This window comes from Callorhinus ursinus, unplaced genomic scaffold (assembly GCF_003265705.2).
Source record: "Callorhinus ursinus isolate GAN/ISIS: 27379988/994484 unplaced genomic scaffold, GSC_fseal_2.0 scaffold22, whole genome shotgun sequence".
Lineage (NCBI taxonomy): Eukaryota > Metazoa > Chordata > Mammalia > Carnivora > Otariidae > Callorhinus > Callorhinus ursinus.
The window spans coordinates 24854240-24873890 of record NW_027397084.1 but is presented as its reverse complement, the minus strand read 5'-3'; the positions used below and the strand labels follow the sequence as shown (position 1 = coordinate 24873890).

General features: G+C 37.4%; 1 long non-coding RNA gene across 2 annotated transcripts in view; it reads right to left on the bottom strand.

Moving 5' to 3' along the window:
• LOC141374812 (uncharacterized) overlaps nucleotides 1-19651 on the bottom strand; it is a 138548-nt gene that overhangs the window by 20350 nt on the left and 98547 nt on the right. The window contains exon 5 of one of the 2 annotated variants that reach the window (XR_012381947.1): nucleotides 6752-7371. The exons of the other annotated variant lie outside the window; for it this stretch is intronic. This is a non-coding gene — a long non-coding RNA (uncharacterized lncRNA). Of the gene's footprint in view, nucleotides 1-6751; nucleotides 7372-19651 lie in introns of those variants that run through there. 2 annotated transcript variants of the gene reach the window in all.

Sequence of the window (19651 nt, the reverse complement as noted above, 5' to 3'; positions counted from 1 at the left end):
GGCCCACAACTCTAAGAACCGGGTATGTTCCAGGGCACCTGGATGGCTCAGTCATTACGCATGAGACTCTTGATTTCAGCTCAGATCATGATTTCAGGGTCTTGAGATTGAGCCCTGCTTCAGGCTCCATGCTCAGTGGGGAGTCTGCTTGAAGATTCTCTCCCTCTCCCCTCCCCCTACTCTCTCTCTTTCTCAAATAAATAAATAAATAAATATAAAAAAAAAAGAAGAGGGTATGCTCCTTAATAGAAACCAGTTCTGTTTATCAGTCATTCCCTGATCCTTTATTTTCCTTTATTTTCCTTATTTTCCTATTCTGTCTTTAATTTTTAGTTATTTTAATATAACATGAATTTGCCTGAATTTGGTAGTGCTTCCTTTGGAGAATTCACTGTTGTTATTATCTGTAGATATTCCTTCTGCCTCATCCTCTCCCTTCCCCCTTCTGAAATTTAAATCATGCAAATCTTAGATTTTCTCACCGAGTCTCACACATCTCTTGCATTTTCATTTCTTTTTTAGGACTTGTGATTTCCACATGAACCAGGTTAACAATAATAGAGCTAGAGCAAGCACACTCAAGTGAATTGGGAATGAGTAGAATGTCCCTCACTTGTTTCAAGTGAGTTTGTTGTCTCCTCAGACTATTTGGTCTTGGGATAAAAGGCTGGATTTACTTTTGGATAGCAGCTAATAATATTGTGTGGCTGGAGATAGAAAGATTAGGCCAATATCAAAACAGAAGGCCCTTTACTGAAAAGCAGGATGGAAAAAAGGATGGGGGCAGAGTGCACAGGGTTAAGGTATAGTGCACAGGGAAGGTATAGTGCACAGAACCTCGGTTAAGAAAAATATTAGTACTTCTCTTCAACCCAGCACCCTTACTCCAGACAATTTTTTCCAGACATTCTAGTTCAGCACAGTATCTTTTCATTCAGTTTTTCTCACTACCCAATAGGAGAAGAAAGAATAGATGAATAAAGAAATAACGCATATATGGCACATATTCTCTCTCACCCATTTTATCAGTCTTCAATAATTAAGGGCAGGAAAACTTCCATAGGATTTTCCAATTCACAAATGCTTTAAAACACACACCCCAAGAATGTCCTGGACTTGCTGCACAGTCTCTTGCCCCCATGATGTATAATTTAAATGAGGACTTTAGTTGATAAGGGAGTGGAGTGAGTGTGCTATAAGCCAGCTATTGATACTTCCCAAATGGCCACTCTCTGCTTATTAAAAGATGATGAGGTGAACCAGTATCTTACAGGAGCCAGATTTGGTAGGAATGTAAATCGATTTTCTCCTTCACTTGGATGGAAACAAAGGAGTTCTCTTGCATTCACCCAAGAAATAAAACATTTTTAACACAAAGAGGATATTCAAATTCAAAGCTTTAAAATAAGTAACATAGATAAATGAGCACTGAACAAATAAAACAACCCTTGAAATCTGGTATAACCAAAGAGGCACTGCACTTAGGCTGAAAAATTTATCCCAGATATGTCACTTACTAGTTTTGTGACCTTTGGCAAAATATGTAATCACTTTAAGCCTCAAATTGTACAATCTTTTTTTCTCTCTCTTTTTTTTATTATGTTATGTTAATCACCATACATTACATCATTAGTTTTTGATGTAGTGTTCCATGATTCATTGTTTGCATATAACACCCAGTGCTCCATGCAGAACGTGCCCTCTTTAATACCCTATCACCAGGCTAACCCATCCCCCCACCCCCCTCCCCTCTAGAACCCTCAGTTTGTTTCTCAGAGTCCATAGTCTGTCATGGTTCATCTCCCCCTCCGATTGCAAATTGTACAATCTTATAAGAGAATGGGAGATGCATGCAAACTCTACCTCCATCACTATTTTGTTAGGAGGATAAAATGAGATAATGCACATGACAGCACTTTGTAAAGCCTTGAGCACTGTGCTGATGTAAGACATTTTTGTACTGATACCTATTATGAGAAAAATAAAAGATTAATTCAAGACTATGCTGCATGGTTATGAAAAACTCTGTATTTTACAATATTCAGTCATTTTTAAGGATCCCCATTGCCATAGGCATGAACATTTAATCAATCACTGGAAGAAAAAAAACACCCCCAAAGAGCTTTCCCTAAGAAAAACTGATAAAAGAGTCATGCCATGTTTCCATCTTAATCTTCCTTCAACATCCTCCCAAGCTTCCTGGCTGCACATTTGGCATACTTAGAATGTTAGGCCATTGAGTGTGTGTAGGCATATATATATATATATATGCCTATATATATATATATATATATATATATAAATGGCAATGGTGCAGCAGAAATAGATGCCATTATCATAGTTGGTAAAAATCTAGCTTCAGGGGCAGTATCTGCAGTCACATGTGCAGCTAACCCAGTGAAGCTTGGTTTGCTCTGTTATGGAAAAGGCATGCTGAATCTGCATGTAAGTAAAAAATATTCTCTCCCTTAGGACGTTATAACTTCTGCTGATACACCTCACTGGTTTTATCATTCAGATAGAGTCTTTAAAACAGGAGAATATAGGAAATCATTGGTAGAAAGATAGATAACATGGAGTTACCATAGAAGAGACTTAACTTTGTAGCTATTTCACATTATTGCTAATGTAGGCATGAAACAGAGACACAGATTTTCCTGCTTACTTAGCAACGTCCTATTTTTCTTAGCTATTCTTAAAGACTGAATAAGGACACCTTTTTACATCATCCTTCCAGATTCTAAAAATAGCAGGCAATAGTAATGTGATAGTGATAATGTAAAAATATCCACCATTTATTGAGTGTCTACTCTGGATGAGGCAGTTTATACACATTGTCTTATTATATTATTAGTCTTTGGGGTCATTACAGGTAGATATCATAATTTTCATTTACAGATAAGGAAACTAAGTCTCAGAAAGTTTAAATATTTGATCACATAACACAACTAGTAAGTGGAAAAGTGGCAAAAAGATTTTATGGAATGACTTTCCCCATTTGCTAATAAATCTGTTAACTAGGTTGTAGGGCATTTGGGAAATGGGAATGCTGCTTTTTTTAAATTTTCCTGATAACTAATGAATAATCAGAGAATCTGTTGTTATAACCGCTGACACTGAGTATCTTCTTATATCTATCTACTTTTCTGCCTTTTTATATAATGGATAACAGCTAGTTTAAAGCCTTTTTGAAATAAAAGACAAAGGCTGAGGAGAGAGGCAAGAAGGAAGGGGAAAAGGGAAAAAAGACACCTGCACATAACTGATTTTCCTTTACTATTCCAGAGCATCGAGTCATTGTTTTGTACATGGATTCTAGTTGTAAATACAGTAAGATGCAAAATGATGAGGTGATTCTACTGTGGAACACTGTCAGGATTCTTTCACTTGCAAGAGGAATAAAACTCAAATCAAACCAGCTTGAAAAAAAGGTGGAGGGAGGATTTATTTGGCTCTGGTAATTGGGAAATCTAAGGGGCTGTGTTTTGGGTCACAGCCGGATCTGGAAGTTCAAGTAATAATATTTTCCTTCTCTCTGCCCTCTTCCTTTTGCTTTCCTCAGTGATAACTTAATTCTTAGGCAGGTCTCTTCCATGCATCAGAGAAGGTGGCCACCAATAGTATATCCTCCTTATAAGCAGCACTCCAGAGAAAAGGCCACCACACCCCTCTTTCCAGTGTCTATATCAGCCCACCAAATGGGTGCTCTCTTTACTAGACTTATATACCCACAATTGAACCAATTTCTGTGTCTAGGAGAATACTCTGATTCACCAGCTCATGACATCTGTCTACCACATGTGGGAAGAGAAGGACAACCTGGGTGACATCCTCATGCTCTTCCCCGGAAGAAGGAATATACAGGGCAGGAAAAAAGAAGTATCAGTTATTTTACTGAAATCACCTAAATATTGTCACTATTTCCTAATAGCTTTTCTGACTTTTGCCTCCCTTATCCTCAAAGCAGACAGGAGGGAAAATAAAAACATGGTTGAAGAGTAACTTCTGCTAGCTATGTTGAGATTAGTCAGACTTCTGACTGTTCCTTCTCTTGTAGCTTCCTAGAGCCAATCAGCTGGATCTTTTCTTCTGTTAACCTGGGGGAGACGATCCTCTTCTTGCCTTGTCCCTGCTTCTTTGCTTGAATGAGCCACTAGCTGATTGGAGCAGACAACCACTTTCTCAGAGCTTAAAGCTTTGGGTACCAGTAGTTTTCTCATCTGCTCAAAATGTGCAAGGAAAAGAGACAACCCTAGAAGCAAAAGAGTCATCAACATGCACAATAACTATATTTACAATACTGAAAACCTAGACAAAAGTTTTAACAAAGAAATGTGATGCTACTTCTGTGTCAGGAAACTTTAGTTTGAGTACAATATTGGAAATTTGGTACATTTCAATGGTTTATGGGCATTAATATATTGGTAGTTTATAGGGTGCCATGAAATGTGTCCCTCTCCTCAAAAACTGGAATTCTAAGATCACTCTCAACAGAAAACAGAAATATCCAAAATCACCTTAACACTACCATTGGCTGTTGCATATTAAAAGATTTTTCTCTATGTAAAGGAAGACTATGTCAGAAAAGAACTAATCAGCCATAGAAGCAAAATTAGGAAGGAAAACCTTAGCATTTTATCTTTAAGAAGTCTCTGGGTAATGGGTGTCCTTGAATTGATAATCTGACCTACTGGATTCTCAGTTTTGAGATGATGTTCATACAATGGAAGGATCATGGGCTTCAGAGTTAGATAAACCATTCATAATGCAAATATTTATTTAGCATCTACTGTGTTCCCAACAATTGTAGACACTTACGATGTGTCAATGAACAAACACACAAAGATCCCTGCCCAATGTCACAGACAGGGCAATAAGCATTAAACATAATAACTAAGCAAATCATGTAGTATGTTAGAAACCCAGTAAGTGCTACAAAAAAGAAAACATAAGATATAAGGAATTGAGAGGGCTCTAGAGGAAGAAAAGGGTATGATATTAATTTGCATGGTCAGCGAGACCTCCTTCAGAAGTGATATTCGAGCAATGAACCGAAGGTGATGAGGGAGTATCCAAATGGATATCTGGGGGAAACCATGTCAGGCAGGGGAACAGCTAGAGCAATGGCCTGAAGATAGAAACATTCCTGACACATCTGAGGAATTTTAAGGGGACCAGGATGGCAGGAGTTAAGTGAACACAAGGGAAAGAGAGAGAAGGTCAAAAGGAGATCACTGTAGGCCACTGTAAGGACAACCAGGGCAAGTGTGAGATGATGGTGGCAGGGTCTGGGATGGTAGCAATGAAGGTGGTAAGAAGTCATACTTTGGAGGGATGCCTGGGTGGTTCAGTTGGTTAAGCGTCTGCCTTCAGCTCAGGTCGTGAACCTAGAATCCTGGAATCGAGCCCCACGCTAGGCTCCCTGCTCAGTGGGGAGTGTGCTTCTCCCTCTGTCCCCCCCCTGCCCCACCCCTTCTTCGAGTTTGCTCTCTCTCTCTCTCTAACAAATAAATAAATAAAATCTTTAAAAGAAAAGAAGTCATACTTTGGATATATTTTGAAGGTGCAACAAATAAGTTTTCTTGAAAGACTGGGTGTGGAGTGTGAGACAGCTAGCTGTCAAGAAGCACTCCAAGGCTTTTGGCCTGAACAACTGAATTCAAAACCCACCTCCACCCAATTCTAGTCATGTCTCCTTTGGTAATTTACTTTATTTCTCAGTATCATCCTCTATAAAATGGGACTCAAATGGCATCTACTAAGCAGGATGATTATGAGACAATTAAGTGAGATACTGTTTGCAAAACATGTCATACATGGGAGACATCAAACAAGTGGCCATTATAAGCCATTTCCCTTTAAGTTTTTATTTTTATTTTTTAATTCCAGTGTAGTTAATAGAGTGTTAGGTGTACAATATAGTCTAGATGTACAATATAGTGTAGGTGTACAATATAGTGATTCAACAATTCCATGTATTACTCAGTCCCCATCAAGATCAGTGTACTCTTAATCCCTTCACCTATTTCTCCCATCCCCGACCCCCAACAGACCTTCCCTCTTGTAACAATCTATTTTTCTATAGTTAGGAGTCTGTTTTTTTGGTTTGTCTCTTTTTATCCCCCCTTCATTCATCTGTTTTGTTTCTTAAATTCCACATATGAGTGAAATCATATGGTATTTGTCTTTCTTTGACTGGCTTATTTCACCTAACTTTATACTCTCTAGATTTCATCCATGTTGTTGCAAATGGCAAGATTTCATTCATTTTTATGGCTGAGTAATATTCTTTTTATTTATTTATTTATTTTTGTTTTGTTTTTATTTTTTATTGTTATGTTAATCACCATACATTACATCATTAGTTTTGGATGTAGTGTTCCATGATTCATTGTTTGTGCATAACACCCAGTGCTCCACGCAGAATGTGCCCTCTTTAATACCCATCACCAGGCTAACCCATCCCCCGACACCCCTCCCCTCTAGAACCCTCAGTTTGATTTTCAGAGTCCATCGTCTCTCATGGTTGGTCCCCCCTCCGACTTACTCCCCTTTATTCTTCCCCTCCTGCTATCTTCTTCTTTTTTTTTTCTTAACATATATTGCATTATTTGTTTCAGAAGTACAGATCTGTGATTCATCAGTCTTGCACAATTCACAGCGCTCACCATAGCACATACCCTCCCCAATGTCTATCGCCCAGCCACCCCATCCCTCCCACCCCCCACCACTCCAGCAACCCTCAGTTTGTTTCCTGAGATTAAGAATTCCTCATAGCAGTGAGGTCATATGATACATGTCTTTCTCCGATTGACTTATTTCACTCAGCATAACACCCTCCAGTTCTATCCACATCATTGCAAATGGCAAGATCTCATTCCTTTTGATGGCTGCATAATATTCCATTGTGTATATATACCACTTCTTCTTTATCCATTCATCTGCCGATGGACATCTTGGCTCTTTCCACAGTTTGGCTATTGTGGACATTGCTGCTATAAACACTGGGGAGCAAGTACCCTTTCGGATCCCTACATCTGTATCTTTGGGGTAAATACCCAGTAGTGCAATTGCTGGATCGTAGGGTAGCTCTATTTTCAACTCTTTGAGGAACCTCCATACTGTTTTCCAGAGTGGTTGCACCAGTTTGCATCCCCACCAACAGTGTACGAGGGTTCCTATTTTTCCACATCCTTGACAATACTTGTTGTTTCTTGTGTTCTAGCCATTCTGACAGGTGTGAGGTGATATCTCATTGTGGTTTTGATTTGCATTTCCCTGATGATGAGTGATGTTGAGCATCTTTTTATTGGCCATCCATATGTCTTCTTTGGAGAAATATCTTTTCATGTCTTCTATTTGTTTTTAATGCTAAAAGCAATTTAAAAATAAAGACTTTTAAGAGTTTTGTTTAAATTTTATTTTATTATGTTAATTACCATACATTACATCATTAGTTTTAATTTTATTATGTTATGTTAATCACCATACATTACATCATTAGTTTTTGATGTAGTGTTCCATGATTCATTGTTTGCATATAACATCCAGTGCTCCATTCAATACGTGCCCTCTTCTATCTATTTTTAATTGGATTATTTGTTTTTTTGGGTTTTGAGTTGTATAAGTTCTTTATGTATCTTGGATACTAACCCTTTATCAAATATGTCATTTGCAAATATCTTCTCCCATTCAGTAGGTTGTTGTTTAGTTTTGTTGGTTGTTTCCTTAGCTGTGCAGAAGCTTTTTATTTTGATGTAGTCCCAATAGTTTATTTTTGCTTTTGTTTCCCTTACTTCACGAGACTTATCTAGAAAGATGTTACAGCCAATGTCAGAGAAGTTACTGCCTGTGCTCTCTTCTAGGATTTTTATGGCTTCAGGTCTCACATTTAGGTCCTTAATCCATTTTGAGTTTATTTTTGTGTGTGGTGTAAGGAAGTGGTCCAGTTTCCTTCTTTTGCATGTAACTCTTCAGTTTTCCCAACACCATTTGTTGAAGAGACTATCTTTTTCCCATTGCATATTCTTGCCTCACTTGTCAAAGATTAACTGAGCCACTTCCCTTTTATGATTCCCTCTCATCAAGCCAACTTTAGAATATGATTTACTGTGTTATCATTTTTACTTTCAGAGGAAGGCTGCCCCAGCCGAAAACCTCCAAGAATCTAGTATTCCAGCCTACTGCCCCAGCCAAAAACTCCCAAGAATCTAGTAATCTAGCCAACACAGTGTTGTTATTCCAGTTTCATGCTTGAGTCTTTCTGAGCCCTCCTACTGTGAGTACAAACCTGAGAGATCTATCAATTCTTAGTGGTTTACACTTGTACTGTAGAGTATCCCCCCAAAGTCTGCCACTTCTGAACAATTAGTCACTTCAGCATATCCTGACTTTACCAAGTGTTTTTCTTTAATCAAATTACATAAACATTTAAAATTAGGACTCACCTAAACATCTTGGAGAGTTTGGCAACTGCACTACTTTAATTCCAGCAAACTAGATTTAGAGACATTTGTTGTGCTCTATAGTGGGAAAATCTGAGAAAGTCTGATTTTTTTCAAGGATGTTTAACATATCAAAAAAGAACATTTTGGATTATGATTGTATTAAAATCCTAAGAAAACCTACTAGTTATTGAACACTTACAATGTAATAGGCACTATATTAGAAACTTTACATTGTGTAATCTCATTTAGCCCTCAACACAATCCTTCAAAGCACTATTAGTTTAGCTGGGCAGGCAAAGAACCTAGGATCATGGATGGTCTAGACCCCAGTGCCTGCACATGGTTCATAAGCAGTGAAACACTTGTGAAGCCAGGTTTTCCCACTGCCTTAGTGTACTTTTTTGTTGCTGTTTCCATTTGGTTGCTTTTTTTGGTGGACAGGAATTTGTTTCATTTTGTTTTGCTTTGCTTTGACTATTTTTCACTATCATGTGATGATGGATCTTGTTTACTTTCAACTTTTTGTTTGTTTATTTGTATTATTTATTGATCTACTCTTTGCCCTCAACCAGACTTCCAGGCACTAGGAGTGGGAAAGACACTGGAAATAGCAATTCCCAAGATATGCTCTGCAGAGCACTGGACTTAAAAGTAGCTATCCTAAAAATGGTTCCTTGGCCAAATAAAGTTTTATAGTAAAGATAATATCTTCAATCATGTTTAATCTAGTAGTTTCCAAAACTATTTGAACAAAAATAATTTTAATACTCTGAGACTAGTTTTGTGGGGCAAATTTTGGGAATAAGGCTGTGGGGATTAAGAACAAAAAAAGTCATTTGTCTGCCTTCTCAGAGGGCTCAGGAAAGAGAAGTTGAAGGTTTTCTCATGAAAATAATGTTATTATAATAGCGAAGAAACAGAAAGAATTTCCATGTTACTTGATTCAAGCTGCTGAAAATCTTTGCAATCCAAGGCAGAAAAGTGAGTAATGATGCTGTGTTTGTCAGGATGACAGATCAAGCATTAAATTTAGAATTTGAATTGAAAAGCTGCTTGTGTAGAATACAGGGCAGCTTCAGGAATGGACCTTGAAATCCTGTCACGCAGACTCATTCTGCAGATAGTGACAGGGCCCTGGCTGAGCACTAGCCTTTGCCTCTTCGCTTCTCACCCCAGTTCAACCTATACATATTATCCATAAGAACCATGTTTCATGTTCAGAAATGTAAAAACCAAGAAATAAACAAAACATGAAAGGGTAGAAAGTCTTCCCTCACTGTTACACATCTTCAGGAAGAGCTTGAAATGATTTTTTAGAAAGGAAGCTGCCATCTTACAGCACTTCTCACCAATCCTGACCAACAATGGCAGAAATTACAACACTGGGCTGAGTGTCTCTGCCGGTGATCCCACCCCCTAAGTCCACTTCAGATCTGAGCCCTTGTTGTGAACACCAGGTGGTCACTGATCACTACAAACCAACTTTGCTCCTGATAGTCTTCATTCCCTAGTGTTGGAATTAAATTACTGAATTAATGATTTCATTAATGTAACTTAATGATTAATTTAGTTATTATCTAGGAGGATATTTTGTGCTTTGAAAGGAATACCCACCATCATTTTTACTGAATGTTCAACATATTAAACTTATACCCAATTAACAAAATTATGAAAATTAAATTTTGTTAAACAGTTAAATGTTGATTAAAGTCTTTTTTTATTATTATGTTATGTTAATCATCATACATTACATCATTAGTTTTTGATGTAGTGTTCCATGATTCATTGTTTGCATATAACACCCAGTGCTCCATGGAGAACGTGCCCTCTTTAATACCCACCACCAGGCTAACCCATCCCCCCACCCTCCTCCCCTCTAGAACCCTCAGTTTGTTTTAAAATTTCTTAAATGATGTAAACAATAGTTACAAATTTACTATGACTACTTCTTTTGAATATTTTTAAACTCCAAAAACAACAAAATGTGTACAAATCTAATGAGTATAAAATTTACTTTTTTACTTAACACCAATTTTGTAAGAATTAAGACCTGGATTTATTTTTTCTAGTATTTCTCCATTGTTTTGTATTTTTCTTATTATTATTTATATACCTTCTTTTGTATATATATATTTTTTGAAACCTAACCTACTTCCCCCTTCCTCCAAATAATGCCTCAGATTAGTTGAGGTTCCAGGATTTGGATAACCAACCAATTGATTTTTGGCAGAAGTTAAAGAATCTAATTGCTTCCCCAAAGTAAGTTACATCTGAACTAGTAGTCATCTGTCTGAGCCTTTTTGCTTGTTTTGCTTTTTATACTTAAACTTGATTTTTTAGGTTACTAAGACTTTTTAACTTCAATGCTTTCACCTACATTTTTTGCAACCTGGCATCTTACTCGTTTTTATGGATTTTAAATTCTTGCATGGTTAATGCAATCCATCTCATTATAATTTATATCATCACGCTGTATAGACCTAGTCTGTTAGCATTATCAGAAGCTCACATACACTTTGTTATATATCATATTATTAGAGGAACTATTGAGGTTTCATCTTCCAAAATATAAGGCATAGAGTTTGCCCTATTATTGATTCCCATATGTCTTGTTAGTTAATCCATTATCCTAGTACCCCCAATGTTTATTCTTTTCTCCTGGGTAATTACATGATACCCCCCTTCTGATACATGCTAAACCCCATTCTACCTGGTTGCTTAGTATACTCACCAGCACTAGATGCTTGGTCCTGTGCCTACATTCCCCTTAGTATACTCACCAGCACTAGATGCTTGGTCCTGTGCCTACATTTCCCATTTCCCATTTTTGGCTTACTCATTTCCTACTTACACAGAATAAAAGTGCATATCTAAATAGGCTGGGAAGATGGCAAAGTAAGAGGACCCTAACTTGGCCTGACCTCGTCCCATGGATAAAACTAGATAATACTCATATCAGTGTAAGTAACCCAGAAAATGACCCCAAAACTGGCAGAACAAACTCCACAACTAAGGGCGGAGAAGAGGTCACATTGAAGAGGGTAGGAAGGGCAGAGACACAGTAGGGAGTGGGAGGAAGCTGCAGGCATGGAGACGGGCAAGAAACACACTATCACATGGGACAGCCTACACGGGGAAGATGAATCCCCATAACATCTGGCTTTGAAAACAAGATGGGTCAAATATTGTGAGTTCTTACAACCAGAGGGACATAAAGTCTAGAATTTAAAAAATCTGTAGGCTCAGCTCTGGGAAAGACCAGAGGGCAAAAGGAAGCTGAGTCCTGCCCCTAAAGAGACAGCACAACAGACAGCCCACAGAAATACACTATAGAAGCAGCAGTTTGAAAAACACCTGGGCCATATGGGAGGGAGACCCATTTACTCATCTCAGAGCCTGCCCAGAGGGAGATTCTCTCAGGAGCAAAGGAGCTGGCAGGTCCCATTTCCCTCTGCCACCCCCAGCATAAACACACAGCCACCTGCAGGAACGAGTGCAGAGCCAACATTCCCTACCAAACTTGTTTACACCAAGCCTCACCCCCCCACACACACCCAGCATTGGCAGATGTGGCATTTCTAGTCATGCTTGCCTCAGTCCCTGCACTGTGCATGCCCCGCCCCCCGGCAGAACACCTGCATAAATCTTGCCAACACCACATCTACCCACACACACACATTTTGTGGGGCCTTGGTCCTGGTGGCAGCAATGGTGGCAGGCACTGCAGAAGCCGAGACACACCTTGTTAAAATTGAGTGTCCTGCATGGTCCCGATCCTGGAGGCAGTGGCAGCAGCAGGTCTCATTTCACAAGCAGACCAGTGGGTCCCTTGTTAAAACTGTACCCCACCCCAGCTGAGGACCAAGCACTACCCACAACAGGCAAAGAGAATCTCTGTACACAACTGGACTCACAGAGGAGACACCTCCTGAAGCACCAGGTTCTGGGGAACAGGGGACACTGCACAGCAAACAAAAAAAAGACCTTTTCTTTTCTTTTTTTATTATTATGTTCAATTAGCCAGCATATAGTACATCATTAGTTTTTGGTGTAGTGTTCAACAATTCATCAGTTGCATATAATACCCAGTGCTCATCACCACACATGCCCTCCTTAATACCCATCACCTACTTCTTCATAAAACCATTGCTTTCAAGAGCAGGAGATTTAGCTGACTTTCCTAATACACAGAAACAGATACAAAAAGCTAAACAAAATGAAGAGACAGAGGAATATGTCTGAAATGAAAGAACAGGACAAAACCACAGTAAGAGACCTAAGCAAAATGGATAAAAGTGATGTGTCTGATATAAAATTTGAAGTAATGATATAAAGATACTCAGTGTACTCGAGAAAAGAATGGAGGACATCAGTGAGATCCTTAAAAAAGAAATAAAAAAGAACAAATCAGAGATGAAGAACACAATAAATGAAAGTGAAAATACACTAGATGGAATACACAGCAGGGTGCAGGAAGGAGAGGAACAAATTAGTGACCTGGAAGACAGAGTATGGAAAGTAATCAAATGAGCAGGTGAGAGGGAAAAAAATGTAAAATGAGAATAGACTTAGGGGACTCAGCAACTCTATCAAACATAAAAACATTCACATTTTAGGGATCCCAGAAGGAGAAGAGAAAAAAAGGGCACAGGAAATTTATTTTAAGAAATAATAGGTATGGGGCACCTGGGTGGCTCAGTCGTTAAGCGTCTGCCTTTGGCTCAGGTCATGATTCCCGGGTCCTGGGATCGAGCCTCACATCGGACTCCCTGCTCGGCGGGAAGCCTGCTTCTCCCTCTCCCACTCCCCCTGCTTATGTTTCCTCTCTTGCTGTGTCTCTCTCTGTCAAATAAATAAATAAAATCTTTTTAAAAAAAGAAATAATAGGTAAAAACTTCCCAAATCTGGGGAAAGAAACAGATATCCAGATCCAAAAGGCACAGAGAACCCCCAACAAAATCAACCCGAGGAGGTTCACACCAAGACATGTAGTAATTAAAATGGCAAAGAGTAGTGATAAGAGCTATTTTTTTTTAAGCAGCAAGAGAAAGGAAGACAGTTACATACAAGGGAAATTCCATAAGGCTATCAGCTGATTTTTCAGCAGAAAGTTTGCAGGCCAGAAGAGAGTGGTATGCTATATTCCAGTGTTGAAAGGAAAAAATCTGCAGCCAAGAATACTCTATCCAGCAAAGCTATCATTCAGAATAGAAGGAGAGATAAAGAGTTTCTCAGACAAACAAAAGTTAAAGGAGTTCATGACCAGTAAACCAGCCCTGAAAGAAATGTTAAAGGGGACTCTGAGTAGAAAGGAAAGATCATAAATAAGAGTATGAAAGTAGGAAACACAAAAGTAGTAAAAATAACTATATCTATAAAAATCAGTCAAGTGATTCATAAAATAAAAGGATGTAAAATATGACACCATATACCTAAAATGTGGGGAAGGGAGGAGTAAAGAATGAGTTCAAACTTAAGTGACCATCAATTTAATATAGACTGTTACATGCATAAGATGTTATACAAATCTAATAATACCCACTAATCACACTGGTAATACATTTGCAAAGAATAAAGAGAAAGGAATCCAAGTATATCACAAAAGAAAGTCAGCAAACAGTGAAAGAGAGCAAGAGAAGAAAGGATCAGAGAAAAACTACAAATAAAACCGCAAGTAACAAAATGGCAATAAATACATATCTGTCAATAATTACTCTGAATATAATTGGATTAAATGCTCCAATCATAGGAGCATAGGATGACAGAATGGATAAAAAAGTAAGACCCATCTATATACTGCCTACAAGAGACCCATTTCAGACCTAAAGACACATGCAGATTGAAAGTGAGGGGATGGAGAAAAATTTCTCATGCAAATGGATACCAAAAGAAAATCAGAGTAGCAATACTTACATTGGACAAAATACACTTTAAAACAAGACTGTAACAAGAGACAAAGAAGGACACTATATAATAATAAAGGAGACAAAATCCAACAAGAAGATAAAACAATTGTAAATATCTATGTGCCCAAATTGGGAGCACCCAAATACATAAAGCAGCTAATCACAAACATAAAGGAAGTAATTGATAGTAATACAATAATAATAGGGGACTTTAACACCCCACTTACATCAATGGACAAATCACCCAAACAAAAAAATCAACAAGGAAACAGTGGCTTTAAGAGATACACTGGACCAGATGGATCTAACAGATACATTCAGAACATTCCATCCTAAAATAGCATCTGTTCAAGGGCACATGGAACATTCTCCAGAATAGATCTCATATTAGGCCACAAAACAAGTCTCAACAAATTCAGAAAGATCAAAGTCATACCATGCATTTTTTTTACCACACACTATGAAACTAGAAATCAACCACAAGAAAAAATCTGGAAAGACCACAGATACATGGAGGTTAAATAACATGCTACTAAACAATGAATGGGTCAACGAAAAAAATCAAACACTAAATAAAAAAAAATACATAGAAAAAAATGAAAATGAAAACACAATGGTCCAAAAGCTTTGTTATGCAGCAAAAGTGGTTCTAAGAAGGTTTATAGCAATACACATCTACCTCATGAAGCAAGAAAAATCTCAAATTAACAACCTAACTTTACACACCTAAAGGAGCTAGAAAAACAAGAACAAACAGAACCCCAAACCAGCAGAAGTTTGGAAATAATAAAGATTTGAACAGAAATAAATGATATAGAAACTAAAAAAAAAAAAAAAAATAGAACATCAATGAAACCAGAAGCTGGTTTTCTGAAAAGATTAAGACTGTTGAATCACAGACCTGTACCTCTGAAACAAATAATACATTATATGTTAAAAAAAAAAAAAGGAAGAAGATAGCAGGAGGGGAATGAAGGGGGGGAAATCGGAGGGGAAGACGAACCATAAGAGACTATGGACTCTCAAAAACAAACTGAGGGTTCTAGAGGAGAGGCAGGTGGGGGGATGGGTTAGCCTGGTGATGGGTATTAAAGAGGGCACGTTCTGCATGGAGCACTGGGTGTTATATGCAAACAATGAATCATGGAACACTACATCAAAAACTAATGATGTAATGTATGGTGATTAACATAACATAATAAAAAAAAGAACTCATGAAGAAAAAAACTAATGATGTACTGTATGGTGACTAACATAACATAATAAAAAGATAAAATAAAGTGAAAAAAATCCATAAAATTGATAAACCCTTACTCACACTCTTTTTTTTTTATTATATTTCAATTTCTTATTTAATTCCCAGTTAGTTAACATATATTGTAAAATGGGTTTCAGGTACAGAATTTAGTGATTCATCACTTACATAGAACACCCAGTGCTAATCACAACAAAAGCCCTCCTTAATGCCCATCACCCACTGAGCCCATCCCCCTCCCACCTCCTTCCATCAACACTCAGGTTTGTTCTCTATAGTTAAGAGTCTCTTCCGGTTTGCTTCCCTCTCTTTTTTTTTCTCCTGTCCTCATAAAACTCTACCCTGACTCTTAAAAAAAGAGAGAGGACTCAAACAAAATAACAAGTGATAGAGGAGAAATAACAACCGACACCATAGAAATACAAACAATTGTAAGGGATTATTATGAGAAAAATTATATGCCAAAAATTGGACAACCTAGAAGAAATGGATAAGTTTCCAGAAACATATAACCTCCCAAACTGAATCAGGAAGAAAAAGAAAACTTGAACAGAATAATTACCAGCAATGAAATTGAATCAGTAATCATAAAACTCCCAAAAAACAAAAGTCTAGGACCAGACAGCTTCACAGAGGAATTCCACCACACACTGAAGAAGAGTTAATACCTATTCTGCTCAAATTACGTCAAAAAATAAAAAAGGAAGGAAAGCTTCCAAATTCATTCTATGAGGCTAGCATTACCCTGATACCAAAACCAGATAAAGACACCAGAGAAAAAGAGAACTACAGGCCAATATCTCTGATGAACACAGATGCAAAAATCCTCTACAAAATATTAGCAAACTGAATCCAACAACACATTAAAAAAAGTCATTCACTACAATCCAGTGAGATTCATTCCAGGTAGGCAAGGGTGGTTCAATATTCATAAGTCAACCAATGTGATACATCACATCAATAAGAGAAAGGATAAAAACCATATGATCATTTCAATAGATGTAGAAAAAACATTTGACAAAGTAGAAGATCCATTCATGATAAAAATTCTCAACAAAGTAGGTTTAGAGGGAATATACCTCAACATAATAAAGGCTATATATGAAAAACTTATAATAAAGACCATATAGAACATCATACTCAATGGGGAATAACTGAGAGCTTTTCCTGTAAGGTCAGGAACAAGACAAAGATGTCCACTGTCATCACTTTTATTCACCATAGTACTGGAAGTCCTAGCCACAGCAATCAGACAATCAAAAGAATAAAAGGCATCCAAATTGGTAAGGAAGAAGTAAAACTTCCACTATTTGCAGATGACATGATAATATATATAGAAAACTTGAAAGGCTCCACCAAAAAACTACTAGAACTGCATTTAGTAGGATCACAGGATTTCTATGCACTAATAATGAAGCAGTAGAAAGAGAAATTAAGAAAAAAATCCCATTTACTATTGCACCAAAAATAATAAAAAAAACCTAAGAATACACTTAACAAAAGGGGTGAACGACCTATATTCTGAAAACTATAAAACGCTGATGAAAGAAATTGAAAATGATACACAAATTGAAAGACAGTCCATGCTCTAGATTGGAAGAACAAATATTGTTAAAATGTCCATACTACCCAAAGCAATCTACAGATTTAATGCAATCCCTATCAAAATACCAACAGCATTTTTCATAAAACTAGAACAAACAATCCTAAAATTTGTAGGGAACCACAAAAGACCCCAAACAGCCAAAGAAATCTTGAAGAAGAAAAACAAAACTGGAGCCTTTAAGTTATATTACAGAGCTGTAGTAATTGAAACAGTATAGTACTGGCATAAAAACAGATACACAGATCAATAGAAGAGAATATAAAACCCAGAAATAAACCCACAATTATATGGTGAAACGAATATAATGCTTACATGTTATAATACTGTACGTTCACTATACTGGAATCAAAATTTAAAAAAAAGCTTTTATTACAAAGAAGTGCATATCTATACTTTATAAAGATAAATTTAATAGCACACCTATATACCCATCTATAAGTATTCCTTTCCTTATTAAAATCAATAAAATAAATACACACCGCCGTATTTTCCTTTCTTTTCTATTGGAGTTATTGTGCCCTCTATATCAACTTTTCTTGAATTTTCAAGGATATTTAAAAAAAATACAGATTTCCTCTAATTCTGATCAAGTTGTTAGAACTTGGCCAAAAGGAGTGTCATTAAGTTGTCCCTTATTCTTTAGCACTACCCCCATCATCCTTGAAAAAGGTTGCTTGCTTTCCAGCAAGAATAAGAGCTTCTTTGTTCATTTTGAATTTTGCATTGCTCATGATAGAATCATGCTCTCCTAGGAATCCTAGCGCTTCTCTGTGGAAATAAGTGTAAGACCAGATTTAAGCACAGGAGTATGTCACGGTATACACATGCACTGCTGCTTCTTTTAGCCACTTTTCATATGGTGCTAGAAAAAATATATTTTTTAAGATATAAGTTTACTTTAGTTTTTCCAATAAAACACCATAAATTGCTGCTCCCTTACATTTCTTAAAAGAATGACTTCAAACCAGATTGACATACTCTATAGTCTTAAGCCCCTGAGAAATTATTTTCGATCAGCCTATATCCCACTGTAGTAAGGGGCCTGTTACCTTGGGCCAGGCTCACATGTCCTTCTTCATTGCTGGAGTTGCTGGGGTCCCACAGTGCCAAGACCCATCCCTTGTCATCTAATTGCTTGCTATCCATAGCACCACATCTGTTCATAAATTAAATTGGAACTTTCCAATCATTGAATGATTTCTTCGATCTGCAGAACAATGAAAATGTCCTCATGGAAAAGTCAAGAATTTTCAGACATTTTGCTTTTAGCAGAATTATATTTCTGGCAGATTATTACATTTGCATATCTCTTTTTCTTCTGTAAATCAAATGTCCTTACCAGTGAAATGCCCTTTTAAGAATTAGACCGTTTCTCAAGTTACAAAGCTTTAGAGGGGTACAGAGGGAAGGACTCTTGTCCACTCCTTCCAGATTTTTCAGCAACATTTCTGAAGGATCCCTGCTACTAAACAAGAACAGGAATGTAGACCCACAGGCAATTCATTTAGTAAATACAGGTCCTGGAGGGCAGCAGCTATTCTCCTCAGTATTTCCCCAGAGGACTTCTATTCCCTGAACAGAACACTTTTTCCTGCCATACTGAGGCACTTAGTCCTTTGGCAAAACCTGTTTCCTTCTCTGAGGTGTCCTTTGCTGTTCAGTATCATCCAAATATTTCCTGGAACAAATAGCCTAGAGATATTATAGTCATTAGCTTAATAAACAGGTATCACAAATTGAGCACTATGGTTACATATCATCTCAGTTAATCCTAACAACAACCATTTGCAATACTATTGCTTTTATTCCATTTTCCAGATGAGATAACACAAGCCTTGAGTTGAGTTAATCCGGCTTGGACGGGACAGCATAAGGATTAGAACTCACAGAAACACCCCTGAGTTTGTATTCTTATTCCTTATTCCTTTTCATCCTTGCTTATATCCCAATTTCACATTTGGAGAATGTGCCTCCCCAAACAGATTTTATATTCCATTAGCCTAATCATCACCAATTCAATTTAGATACCATCTTAGCAACAGCCACCATTCCTTATTTTTAAATTGTAATTGACAGTAACCTGGAAACCACATGCTGTTTCCAAACTGTGCCCATTAAGTTTATATAACATCAAACATTCAACTTCTCCTATTGTTCACCTGCAGCTTCCCTTCTGGCCTCTTATCAGTGAAATCAATTACAACTTCATGTTCTTGCCTTACACGTGTTGTCAAATCCATTCTCACACTACACGCTTAGGCTAATTGTGTGAATTCCGTTCCCCAGAGTTACTGGCTTTGAAAGGTTGCTGAGCTCTTTCACCACCTGGTCACCAGCACACACACAATCTTCCTAAGATGATACCTTGGCCTCATTTTGATTAACTCTTTTCTGCTACTCTGGGGGAATTTCTTCTTCTCTCAGTTCCAGTTTTCCT